This window comes from Hyperoodon ampullatus, assembly GCF_949752795.1.
Source record: "Hyperoodon ampullatus genome assembly, chromosome: 16".
NCBI lineage: Eukaryota > Metazoa > Chordata > Mammalia > Artiodactyla > Ziphiidae > Hyperoodon > Hyperoodon ampullatus.
Window position 1 is genome coordinate 39,425,327 of NC_136929.1, and position 14,379 is coordinate 39,439,705.

The window sequence follows — 14,379 nt, forward strand, 5'->3', positions numbered from 1 at the left end:
GTCTGTAAAGGTTTTAATTTTTCCATCCAATCTGAATGAGATCCTTGCTGGGTAGCATAATCTTGGTTATAGGTATTTCCCCTTCATTACTTCATTACTTAATATGTCCTGCCACTCCCTTCTAGCTTGCAGAGTTTCTGCTGAGAGATCAGCTATTAACCTTATAGGGATTCCCTTGTATGGTACTTCTTGCTTTTCCCTTGCTGCTTTTAATATTTTTTCCGTGTATTAAATTTTTGACACTTTGGTTTATATGTGTCATGGTGTGTTTCTCCTTTGATTTATCCTGAGGACTCTCTGCTTCCTGGACTTGATTAACTGTTTCCTTTCCCATATTAGGGAAGTTTTCAACTATAATCTCTTTAATATTTTCACAGTCCCTTTATTTTTCTCTTCTTCTTCTGGGACCCTTATAATTTGAATGTTGGTGTGTTTAATGTTGTCTCAAACGTCTCTGAGACTGTCCTCAATTCTTTTCATTCCTTTTGCTTTATTCTGCTGTGCAGTTGTTACTTCCACTCTTTTAGCTTCCAGGTCATTTATCTGTTCTTATGCCTCAGTTATTCTGCTATTCATTCCCTTCTAGAGAATTTTTAATTTCAATTTTTGTGTTGTTAATTACTGTTTGTTTGCTTTTTATTTCTTCTAGGTCCTTGTTAAACGTTTCTTGTATGTTCTCCATTGTATTTCCCAGGTTTTGGATCATCTTTACTATCATTATTATGAATATTTTTTTCAGATAGACTGCCTATTTCCTCTTCATTTGTTAGGTTTGGTTGGTTTTTACCTTGCTCCTTCATCTGCTGTGTGTTTCTCTGTCTTCTCATTTGCTGAACTTACTGTGTTTGGTGTCTCCTTTTCACAGGCTGCAGTTTCTTAGTCCCCGTTTTTTTTGATGTCTGCCCCCAGTGGCTAAAGTTGGTTCAGTGTGTTGTGTAGGCTTTCTGGTGGAGGGGACTAGTGTCTGTGTTCTGGTGGATGAGGTTGGATCTGATCTTTCTGGTGGGGCGCTCCACATCTGGTGGTGTGTTTTGCGGTATCTGTGGCATTATTATGATTTCAGGCAGCCTCTCTGCTAATGGGTAGTGCTGTGTTCCTGTTTTGCTAGTTGTTTGGCATAGTGTGTACAACACTGTAGTGTGCTGGTTGTTGAGTGGAGCTGGGTCTTGGCATAGAGATGTAGATCTCTGGGAGACTTTTGCCATTTAATACTACATGGAGCTGGGAGGTCTCTTTTGGACCAATGTTGTGAAGTTGGCTCTCCCACCTCAGAGGCCCAACCCTGACCCCTGGCTGGAGCACCAAAGACTGTCAGCCACATGGCTCAAAATAAAAGGGAGAGAAAGAAGAAAGAAAGAAAGAAAGAAAGAAAGAAAGAAAGAAAGAAAGAAAGAAAGAAAGAAGATAAAATAATTATGATAAATAATAAAAAATAATTATTAAAACAAAATTTTTTTAATAATAAAAATTTTAAAAGGAACAAAAGAAGGAACAGAGTGACCAAACCAGGAAACAAATCCACAATGATAACAAGTGCTAAAAACTATACTAAAAAAAATAAAAACTAAAAAATAGACAGACAGAACCCTAGGACAAATGGTAAAAGCAGTTATACAGACAAAACAAAATCACACACAGAAGCATACACACTCACAGAAAGGGGAAAATAATGTATATCATTGCTCCCAAAGTCCACCTCCCAAATTTGGAATGTTTCATTGTCTCTTCAGGTATTCCACAGGTGCAGGGTACATCAAGTTGATTGTGGAGATTTAATCCACTGCTCCTGTGGCTGTTGGGAGAGTTTTCCATTTCTCTTCTTGTTCGCACAGCTCCTGGGGTTCAGCTTTGGATATGGCCCTGTCTTTGCGTGTATGTCGCCTGAGGGCATCTGTTCTTTGCTCAGAGAAGATGGGGTTAAAGGAGGAGCTGATCTGGGGACTCTGGGTCACTCAGACCAAGGGGAGGAAGAGGTATGGAATGCAGGGTGAGCCTGTGGCCTCAGAGGCCAGCGTGAGACATGCCATGTGTTCTCCTGGGGAAGTTGTCCCTGGATCACAGGACCCTGACAGTGGCAGGCTGCACAGGCTCCTGGGAGGGGAGGTTTGGATAGTGACCTGTGCTTGCACACAGGCTTCTTGGTGGCTGCAGCAGCAGCCTTAGCATCTCATGTCCGTCTCTGGGGTCCATGCTGATGGCAGCAGCTCATGCCCATCTCTGGAGCTCCTTTAAGTGTCACTCTTAATCCCGTCTCCTCGCACACCAGGAAACAAAGTGACGAGAAAAAGTCTCTTGCCTCTTCGCGGCTTCAGACTTTTCCCCAGACTCCGTCCTGGCTATCTGTGTTGCACTAACCCACTTAAGGCTGTGTTCACACAGTCTACACCAGTCCTCTCCCTGGGATCTGACCTCTGAAGATGGAGCCTCAGCTCCCAGCCCTTGCCTGCCCTGGCAGGTGAGCAGAGATGCCTCTCGGGCTGGTGAGTGCTGGTTGGCACTGATCCTGTGTGGGAATCCTTCCACTTTGCCCTCTGCACCCCTGTTGCTGTGCTCTCCTCTGTGGCTCTGAAGCTTCACCCCTCCACCCCCAACAGTCTCCACCCATGAAGTGGTTTCCTAGTGTGTAGAAACCTTCCCTCCTTCACAGCTCCCTCCCACTGATGCAGGTCCCATCCCTATTCTTTTGCCTCTGATTTTTCTTTTTTCTTTTGCCCTACTCAGGTATGTGGGAGTTTCTTGGTTTTGGGGAGGTCTGGGTTCTTCTGTCCGCATTCAGTAGGTGTTCTGTAAGAGTTGTTCCACATGTAGATGTATTTCTGATGTATTTGTGGGGAGGAAGGTGATCTCTGTGTCTTACTCTTCTGCCATCTTGAAGCTCCACCGACATTTTATGTATATACATACACACATACACATTCCTTTCAAATGTGCAAAGAATATTCACCAGAATAGATCACAGAGTAGGCAACAAAACAAATCTTAGTAAATTTAAGAAAATTTAAATAATATTAAGCATCTCTTCTGACCACAATGCTGTGAGACTACAAATTGACTACAAGAAATAAAACTGCAAAAAACACAAGCATATGTAGACTAAACAATAAATGGATCACTGAAGAAATCAAAGAAGAATTAAAAAAAAAGCACCTGGGAGCTCCTGAAGTAGATGAAAACAAATCCACAATAATCCAAAATTTATGGGAAGCAGCAAAAGCAGTTCAAGAGGCAAGTTTATAACAATACATGCCTACCTCAGCAAACAACAAGTCTCAAATAAGCAACTTAACCTTATATCTAAAGGAACTAGAAAAGGAAGAAAAAATCAATAACAAAGTAGAAGAAAATAAATTATAAAGATCAGAAATAAATGAAATTGAGACAAGAAAACAATAGAAAAGATCAGTGAAACAAAGAGCTGTTTCTCTGAAAACAACAAAATTGATAGACCTTTAGACTCATCAAGAAAAAGAAGAAAAAAAAAAAGAAAGATGGCTCAAATCAATAAAGTCAGAAATGAAAAAGGGGAAGTTATCACAGAAATAGAGAATTGTGAGAGATTATTCTGAGAAATTATATGTCAATAAAACAACAAAGCAGATGAAAAGGATAAATTCCTAGAAATGTACAATCTCTCAAGACTGAACTAGAAACATATAGAAAATATGAACACACTAATTACCAGTATTAAAATTAAATCAGTTGTTTAAAAACTACCAACAGAAAAAAGTTCATGATCGGATATGTTCATAGGTTAGTTCTTCCAAACAGTTAGAGAAGAGTTAACACCTATGCTCCTCAAAGTATTTCAGAAAATTGCAGAGGAAGATATGCTTATTAACTCATTCTATGAATCCAGTAACACTTTGATAGCAAAACCAGACAAAGATAACACACAAAAAACAAAATTACAGGCCAACATCACTAATGAAAATACATGTAAAAATTATCAATGAAAGATTAGCAAATCAAATTCAATATTAAAATGAACATACACCATGATCAAGTGGGATATAGCCCAGGGATTCAAGGAAGGTTCAATAACCACAAATCAATTAATGTGACACACTACATTAACAAATTTAAGATTAAAAATCATATGATCATCTCAATAGAGATGGTATAGGTATGGTATAGCTTTAGCAGTTTACTGTGATTGGAAAACAAACAAATGAACAAACAAAATATGTTTTTCTCAAGTCTGGCTTCTTGTCATTCACCATAGGTAAAAATTTACCTCCTCAGAGAAGCTTTCACTGAATATTCTCTCAAAATTAGCTCCTTCCAACATAGTCATTCTCTGTCATGTAGACTTATTTAATTTTCTTCACATAATTTATGTATTGCTGAATGTATTTTTATTGTTTATTTAGGTACTTATTTTCTGTATTCTCTCACTGGAATACAAAAATCTATGAGAGCAAGTATTTTGTCATTGTTATAGATATACCTCTAAAATTTCAAAAGGTGTTTCACTGTATATACCCAATACATTTTTAATGAATAATGAAATGAATCACCATCTCTTCATCTTTTGTGTTTTTTTTTTCTCAATTTTATAAGAAAAATAACATGCCTTGTTTAATTTGCATTTTTTTACTACTGGGTTTGAATAGTTCCTATTTTTTAAATAAAGTATGTGTATTTATATTAATTTTTTGGTTTTCTTTTTGTCTTTTTCATTTTTCTTGCCTGGAATACTCATAAATCTGGAGGGTAAGGAAAAAGATGAAGAAAGTCTGTATGAAGACTCTCCTTCACTCCACATGTCACCAAGTTTTTATTACAACTAAATACAACTTTCTTCATTGATAGTGTACATTTTGAAAGTGGAAAGGACATTTTTTAGACTCTTTCTGATGTACAAAAAGGATATACTATTTTGATATTAAAATCTAATTAGATAATTTTCAGCATGGCTCTGGACACCTCTCTCCACCATCGAAATACCAGGATAAGGCAGACAGTTGATGCTCAATTAAATCTGTCAAAATCAAACTTATGCTTCACTAGAAAATGAAAGCTAAACAAGGTGGTTTAGATAGAGACAAGAGAATTGTGGACATTAAGCATCATAAAGAGGGTTGAAACCAAAAAGTAAAATTCTGAGTTTAAGAATTGGTCTTTGTTGCCAATTTTTGCTTATCTTAGTTTGCCATACCAATTCACACTTCCAATGTGTCTGAGTCAAGTTGACTTTTTAATTGCTCTTAAATCTTTCCCTCCAAGCTAAGAGAGCCATGATTAGGGCAACATTGCTCAGAGGCCAATGTCAACATTGACAGACACTTTACCATTTTCCTATCACGGATATTCTTCTTGTTTAATATCCATTTAATTAAAAGGATACAACTGCAATATTTTAACTATTTTTAATGCTAGATATTAAAATCATAACTTACCAAAAATATACTCTCTCTAATTTCCTAACATAGAGAAAAAGCATTCAGTTTCAAATAAGTGAATTCAAAGAAGGGATCTTTATGCTCTATAGTTTTTCACAGATTTACCAAAAAGCATGACATTTCAGAAAGCAAAAAGGTGATTGTATAATGTTTCCTATAGCTAAGAAATTCACCCAAAGATAAAGCTAATTTTAAGTGCTGAAGTAAGACATATAAAGAGGATTCAGATCAACAATTCTGACATGATATTTGATGCCTTAGTTTTGGGTACTGTGAGCTGAAGATATATATATACATACAGATGTGTATGTATATGTTTATGTGTGTCTATGTTTCTTAAACTTAGCTCCATGGAATTTTATGTAAAGACTGTATATATGTGCATTTATTCATTTGAATTGATTGACAGTAACATTCCCAAGATTCTCCAAGGAATTTATGAGCAACACCCCAAAGCAGAAATATCAAGTTTTTTTAAAGTTTCTGGCTAGAACCAGAAAAATCTGTATTCCTTGGTCATTTTTGTAACATGCAGCTACTCTGAAGGACATAGATTTGTGCTGGGTTATCATTAATTCTAGAAAAGAATATAATAATAAAGAAGAGAGTTATCTTTTTGCATGGTTATAGGCATTAACTTAAATTTAATTATCTCCTAACACTAATAAGAATTTAACAACACAGATATTAGCCACCACATCTTGAATACCTACTATATTCTAGGCCTTGTACTTTGTACTAAAATCTCAGAAGTTAACTTTATTTTACTCTCCCTATTTCACAAATGTGTAAACTCAAAGAGGTTGTGTAACTTTCACAAGTTTACATTTAGTAATACCTGTAGAGTACTTAAACTTTCACTTCTGAAAATACTGTGGAATGAATTCTGGCATTAAATCAAGGTCAATTTGTTGTCAGATATTTTATATTTGGTTCAAAATTGTCTTGGTGTTCCTAAATAAAGACACTTAAAACATACATGATGCGTGTTGTTTATGAGGCTATTAAATATTGTATACTCATTTTACAGTAGAAATAATTAATATGGAGACCTTAATTCAAATTCATTGCAATAATTTTCAGTTCTGGAAAGCAATATTTGGTTCCACTGGCAAGGTGAAGGGCTTCATTTTTTTTTTGTATCCCTGGACAAAACATTACTCTAACCCTATCAGAATATGTAGGAACTAGGAATGCCTGTCTCCTCTAATAGGTGGTAAACTTGTATCACAGCAGGAAGTTTGTCGTATTCAATTCCATATTATCACTGAACATAGTGTTAGAAACAAAATAGAAGTTCAATAATTAGTAGTTTAATTAATATATTAATTGACATTAAATGCTATAATTTTTATATTTTTCATCCATATTAGTGAATTAATTTGCTTAGGTGGACATATTATCCCATAAAAATATTTTGAAGTGGGCTTTTCTGGTGGCACAGTGGTTAAGAATCCGCCTGCCAATGCAGGGCATGTGGGTTCATGTCCCAGTCCAGGAAGATCTCACATGCCACAGAGTGACTGGGCCTGTGAGCCATGGCCACTGAGCCTGTGCGTCTGGAGCCTGTGCTCTGCAACAGGAGAGACCACAACAGTGAGAGGCCCGTGTACCACAAAAAAAAAAAAAAAAGTTTGAAGCAACATTCCTACATAAGCATTTAAAAATGCCAGTAACTACAGAGAGAACAAATTCAAGGAAGAAAATTCCAATATTTACAGGTGCATTATTTGCTTAATAAGAAGTCGACATTAAAGGTCTGACAGCTTTAGTTTTCTACTTAACTATTAGCATATTTTGCCTATGTGTTATTTAAACTTTTTTTTTTAATTTAACATTTACAAACACTGTTTTGCACCTTGTTTTATTCCTCAGTCATTATTCAGGTATAAACATTAATTAATAATCATTATAATAACAGAGTATAGAATTTATATTGTGTTTACTCTGTAATAACCCCATTTTAAATGCTTTACATATAATCCTTACAATATTCTAAGTGCTTTCTGTATATTATACTAAATAATCCTGTGAGGTAGGAACTATTATTATCTCTAATTTAAAGAATGGAGCATGACATATAGTTAAGTGCCTTACCCAAAATCATACTGTTAATAAATATCTGATCTAAGAATTAAACCCAGACAGAAAGAATTTATATTCTTTGCTGTTCAACAAGATATGTTGCCTTTGCATAATTAGTAAGTGTTATTGTAGTTCAATCTTTTTTTTTCTTGATTCCACCTTTGTTATTCCATAAGAGCATATGTTTTCATAAGCTTTCTTACTGACAGTTTTTGGTTAAAATTTAACTAAATTTCCTTTGTCAGTTCTTATCAGAGACATACCTGAGTTAAACACATTAATTCATGGCATTAAACAACTAACACATAACAATTCTTTATCTTTTTCCTAGATGATTCTAGCCAGGCATTTATTATCTAAGACTTAAAATGTTCTTAAGGCTCTATATACAGAGAAAATTCATCAGTCTTTACAACTCTGAAATAAAAGTTTTATTCTCATTTCACTGGTTATATATATATCAGATTTTTAAAAATTTCTTAATAAAAAATTAATTTCAGAATATTTGTTTCTACACCCCACCCCCCATTTCTTTACTTCTTCATATTCACTTCTGTCACCTAATCGGGAATAATGAACACAATATTGGGTCAACTTGAATTGAGAAGTTATTTTGACTCAATTAAGCCTGAGGTGTCTCTCGGGTGTTTGGAGAAATGAACTGGTGTTCCAACAATCCTCATTAAAGTTTATTAGTTCTACAGTCTTCACAAAATTGCTTTTTCAATTGGTGCTTCATGGGAGTTAAAATTTAATTTATATATTTGCATTTGTAGGATGTTAAAGAGAAAAAATGTTTATTGATTATAACATACTTTATTTTGTTTGGTTTCAATAGTTTTAAAGTGCTGCTCCTTATAAAAACTGAATTGTCCTTCAAATTCAATATTCATTTCATTGAGCTTCAGGAACACTGCAAAGAGTAAAGCAAAGAACTGATAAAAAACAAAGGACAGAAGTAAGTACTAAAATGAAAAACAGTGCTTTCTTCTTTGACAAGTATCGTAGCTCACTTCTGCCATTTTCTCATAATTTGAGGGATTATTTTTCTATTCCAAATCCTTCAGTGGTTTCCGTTTTTTGAGCGCATTAAAGTCATGTTAAAGTCTAAATATCTCACTATATTCAGTCTGTAGAAGGTCAGGTTTTTCAAAAACAGATGCTGAAACAAAGGTTCAGGTGCAAGTAATTTATTGAGGAAGTGCTACCAAGATAAACTGATGAGGGAGTGGAGGAATCAGAACAGGGGAAAAGGAAGAAGTCTAACGAAGTGCAGTTTCAATCCAAAACCCTCACTACAGCCTGATGGGGCAGAAAGTATACTTCAGCCTGAAGGTGAGGGTGCTTGTTTGTGGGGTGGGTGTTTAGAATTAGTGTGTGAGACACAAAGGATCAGACTGTCAAATCAGATTGTGCTAATCAAAGATCTTACCCAGTATCAAGATTTACTAATAATTTTAAGGATATGGGATATCATGGGCCTCTACAATGCCTGCACCTCGGGCACAGAGTAATGCATGAGGTCTCTAAGTGAGGTTCCTGGAGTTACCTCACATAGGGAGAGAAACATTTAAATTACAAAGCATCTAATCTTATACTCTAGAGGGGGGAGTAGCTTACATGAATCTCCAGGAAGACAAACCTCATAAATTATAGGTTAATTAACCATAACTCTCCCTTTATCTGCAGACATTCATTAGATGCGTTTTTTTTTTCTTCCTTGTAAATATCATCAGCCTATTTACCTGGAAGGAAATTGACTAGAAAATTAGATGAGGTTACCTGCTTTTGTTTCTTCACCCCAGTGATGTCTCCCCAGTGAATGGATCACAGGCCAATTGCTTTAAGTTCTTAGGTTACAAGAGATCTAAAAAGCTTTGGAAGGAATATTGACAGCAACCAATCTACAGCATGTCATAACCCAATTCTAATCTTCTTTATCCAGTGCCCCTCCCTGTGCATTATGTTTCAACCGTAGCAAACCAGTTGAATTTCTCTAAATTCATTTTATTTCTTCATCTTGAATGTTTTTTCTAAGTAGTATTATATGGGGAAACCACTATAGATTTTAATGCCAGTACGATTTCCATTGTGAACTCCTTTAATCTCTGTACTATCACTCTACACTATTTTTATATTAGCATCTACCATCCTTTAGCACAATTGTTTACATATATGAAAATTATTTCCAAGTATCTCAAGTCTTTTGGGCCACTGACTCCTTGAAGATTCTGAAAATTTTCGTATGATACCACATGCCACAGAATTATTTTGCATTCAATAATATGGAGTCAAAGATCCCTGAATCCCCATTATGGACCCCATATTGAGAAACCCTATAAAAATTATGTTTATTGAGAATAAGTTCTCTATTTTTTTCATCATTTCACTACTTGCACTTATCTTAATGCTTGTATATATATTGACTTGGGAAGATTAATTTTTAAGACTTTTGGGTACCCGTTTCCTTACAGATTGATCTCTCTTTTCCTCAAGTGTATAAACCACACTCATTAATAATCTCCTTTTTGCTTTCCTTGCCCATTTAAAAAATAATTTATGTTAGTTAATGCTGAGTACTGATTTCAACATTTGACATATATATTTTTGTTTGTTTTTAGTGTACAGCTTTGTACATTTTTTTATTATTTTTTTATTTTTTAAAAAATTTATATTGGGGTATAGTTGATTTACAATGTTGTGTTAGTTTCAGGTGTTCAGCAAAGTGAATCTGTTATACATATATCTACTATTTTTTAGATTTTTTTCCCATATAGGCCATTTCAGAGTATTGAGTAAAGTTCCCTGTGCTATACAGTAGGTCCTTATTAGTTATCAATTTTATATATAGTAGTGTGTATGTGTCAATCCCAAACTTCCAATTTATGCCTCCCCTTACCCCCAGGTGACGATAAGTTTAATTTCTACATATGAAACTATATTTCTGTTTTGTAGATAAGTTCATTTGTAGACTTTACTTCGATTCCACATATAAGCAATACCATATGATATTTGTCTTTCTCTGTCTGACTTACTTCACTCAGTATAACAAGAAGTGAATTTCTAGGTTCATCCATGTTGCTGCAAATGGAATTATTTTGTTCTTTTTTATGTCTGAGTAATATTCCGTTGTATATATGTACCACATCTTCTTTATCCATTCCTCTGTTGATGGACATTTAAGTTGTTTCCATGTCCTGGCTATTTTAAATAGTGCTGCAAAGAACATTGGGGTGCATGTACCTTTTAAAATTATGGTTTTCTCCAGATATATGCTCAGGAGTGGGATTGCTGGATCATAAGGTAGCTCTACTTTTAGTTTCATAAGGAATCTCCATACTGTTCTCCATAGTGGCTGTACCAGTTTGCATTCCCACAAACAGTGTAGGAGTGTTCTTTTTCTCCACACCCTCTCCAGCATTTATTGTTTGTAGATATTTTGATGATGACCATTCTGACTGCTGTAAGGTGATACCTCATTGTAGTTTGATTTGTATTTCTCTAACAGTTGGTAATATTGAGCATATTTTCATGTTCCTCTTGGCCATCTGTATGTCTTCTTTGGAGAAACGTCTGTTTAGATCTTCCACCCATTTTCTGATTGTGTTCTTTGTTTTTTTGATATTGAGCTGCATGAGCTGTTTGTATATTTTGGAGATTAATCCCTTGTCAGTCATTTCCTTTGCAAATATTTTCTCCTGTTCTGTGGGTTGTCTTTTGTTTATGGTTTCCTTTGCTGTGCAAAAGATTTTAAGTTTAATTAGGTCCCATTTGTTTATTTTGTTTGTATTTTCACTACTCTAGGAGGTGGATCTCTCTCTCTCTCTCTCTCTCTCTCTCTCTCTCTCTCTCTCTCTCTCTCTATATATATATATATATATATATATATATATATATATATATATTTTTAATGTCAGAGAGTGTTCTGCATATGTTTTCCTCTAAGAATTCTATAGTATCCAGCCTTACATTTTGGTCTTTATCCATTTTGAGTTTTTATATATATATATATATATATAGTGTTACGGTGCATCCTAATTTCATTCTTTTACATATAGCTCTCCAGTTTTCTCAGCACCACTTATTGAAGAGACTATCTTTTCTCCACTGTATATTCTTGCCTCCCTTGTCATAGATTAGTTGACCATAAGTTCATGGGTCTATCTCTGGAATTTCTATCCTGTTACATTGATCTATATTTCTGTTTTTGTGCCAGTATGATAAGGATTTGCTGACTGTATCTTTGTAGTATATTCTGAAGTCAGGGAGCCTGATTTCTCCAGCTCTGTTTTCTTTCTCAAGTTTACCTTAGCTATTTTTGGTCATTTGTGTTTCCATCATAAAATTTTTGGTTCTAATTCTGTGAAAATACCATTGGTAATTTTATAGGGATTGCATTGAATCTGTAGATGGCTATGAGTAGTTCAGTCATTTTGACAATATTGATTCTTCCAATCCAAGAACATGGTATACCTCTCCATCTGTTTGTGTCATCTTTGGTTTAGGTCTTTTGCCTCTTTAGGTAGGTTTATTCTTAGGTATTTTATTCTTTTTAATGCAATGATAAATGGGACTGTTTCCTTGATTTCTCTTTCTGATATTTCATTGTTAGTATATAGGAATGCAAGAGATTTCTGTATATTAATTTTGTATTCTGCAACTTTGCCAAATTTATTGATGAGATCTAGTAGTTTTCTGGTAGCATCTTCAGGGTTTTCTATGTATAGTATCATGTCATCTGCAAAGAGTGACAGTTTTACTTCTTTTCCCATGTGGATTCCTTTTATTTCTTTTTCTTCTCTGATGGCTGTGGCTAGGACTTCCAAAAGTGTGTTGAAAAATAGTGATAAGAGTGGACATCCTTGTCTTGTTCCTGATCTTAGAGGAAATGCTTTAAGTTTTTCACCATTGAGAATGATATTTGCTGTGGGTTTGTCATATATGGCCTTTATTATATTGAGGTAGGTTTGCTCTATGCCCACTTTCTGGAGAGTTTTTATAATAAATCAGTGTTGAATTTTATCAAAAGCTTTTTCTGCATCTATTGAGATGATCATATGGTTTTTATTCTTCAATTTGTTGATGTGCTGTATCACACTGATTGATTTGTAGATATTGAAAAATCCTTGCATCTCTGGTATAAATCCCACTTGATTAGGGTGTATGATCTTTTAATGTGTTGTTGAATTCAGTTTGCTGTATTTTTTTGAGGATTTTTGCATCGATATTCTTCAGTAATATTGACCTGTAATTTTCTTTTCTTCCAGTATCTTTGTCTCGTTTTGGTGTTAGGGTGTTTGTGCCCTTGTAGAATGAGCTAGAGAGTATTCCTTCCTCTTCAATTTTTTGGAAGATTTTCAGAAAGGTAGGTGTTAACTCTTCTTTAACTATTTAGTAGAATTCATCTGTGAAGCCACGTGGTCATGGAGTTTTGTTTGTTGGAAGATTTTTAATCACAGTTTCAATTTCAGTACTCGTGTTTGGTCTGTTCATATTTTCTATTTTTCCTGGTTCATTCTTGGGAGTTTGTATCTTTCTAAGAATTTGTTCATTTCTTTTAGGTTGCCCATTTTTTTGTGTGTTTAGTTGCTTGTAGTAATCTCTTATGATCCTTTGTATTTCTGTGGTGTCCATTGTAACGTCTTCTTTTTTATTTCTAATTTTATTGATTTGAGTCCTCTCCCTTTTTTCTTGATGAGTCTGGCTAAAGGTTTTTCAGTTCTGTTTATGTTCTCAAAGAACCAGGTTTTAGTTTCATTGATCTTTGCTTTTTTTTTTTTTGTCTTTATTTCATTTATTTCTGCTCTGATCTGTATGATTTCTTTCCTTTTACTAACTTTCAGTGATTCTTGTTCTTCTTTCTCTGGCTGCTTTAGGGGTAAAGACAGGTTGTTTATTTGAGATTGTTCTCTGTTTCCTGAGGTAACATTTATTGCTATAAACTTCCCTCTGAGAACTGCTTTTGCTGCATCCCATAGGTTTTGGATTGTTGTGTTTTTGTTGTCATTTTTCACTAGGTACTTTTTGATTCCCTCTTTGATTTATTCAGTGATCCATTGATTATTTAGTAACATATTGGTTAGCCTGCATGAGTTTGTGTTTTTTATAGTTTTTTTTTCATGTAATTGATTTCCAATCTCATAGTGTTGTGGTCAGAAAAGATGCTTGATATGATTTCAATTTTCATAAATTTACCAAGGCTTGATTTATCACACAAGATGTAACCTATCCTGGAGAATATTCCATGTGCATTTGAGAAGAAAGTATTCTGCTGTTTTCAGATGGAATGTCCTATAAATATCAATTAAGTCTAACTGGTCTAATGTGTCATTTAAGGTTTGTGATTCCTTATTAATTTTCTGTCTGGATGATCTGTTCATTTGTGTAAGTGAGGTGTTAATATCTCCCACTATTATTGTGTTACTGTTGATTTCCCCTATTATGGTAATTAGCATTTGCCTTATATATTGTAGTTCTCCTATGTTGGGTGCATAAATATTTACATTTTTTATATCTTTTTCTTACATTGATCTCTTGATCATTATGTAGTTTCCTTCCTTGTCTGTTGTAACAGTCTTTATTTTAATGTCTAGTTTGTCTGATGTGAGTACTGCTACTCCAGCTTTCTTTTGGTTTCCATTTACATGGAATATCTTTTTCCATCCCTTCACTTTCAGTCTGTATGTGTCCCTAGGACTGAAGTGGGTCTCTTGTAGACAGCATAATACAGGTCTTGTTTTTTTTTTTTTTTATCCATTCAGCCTGTCTGTGTCATTTGGTTGGAACATTTGATCCATTTACATTTAAGGTAATTATTGACAGGTATGTTCCTATTGCCATTTTCTTAATTGTTTTGGGATCGTTTTTGTAAGTCGTTTTCTTCTCTTGTGTT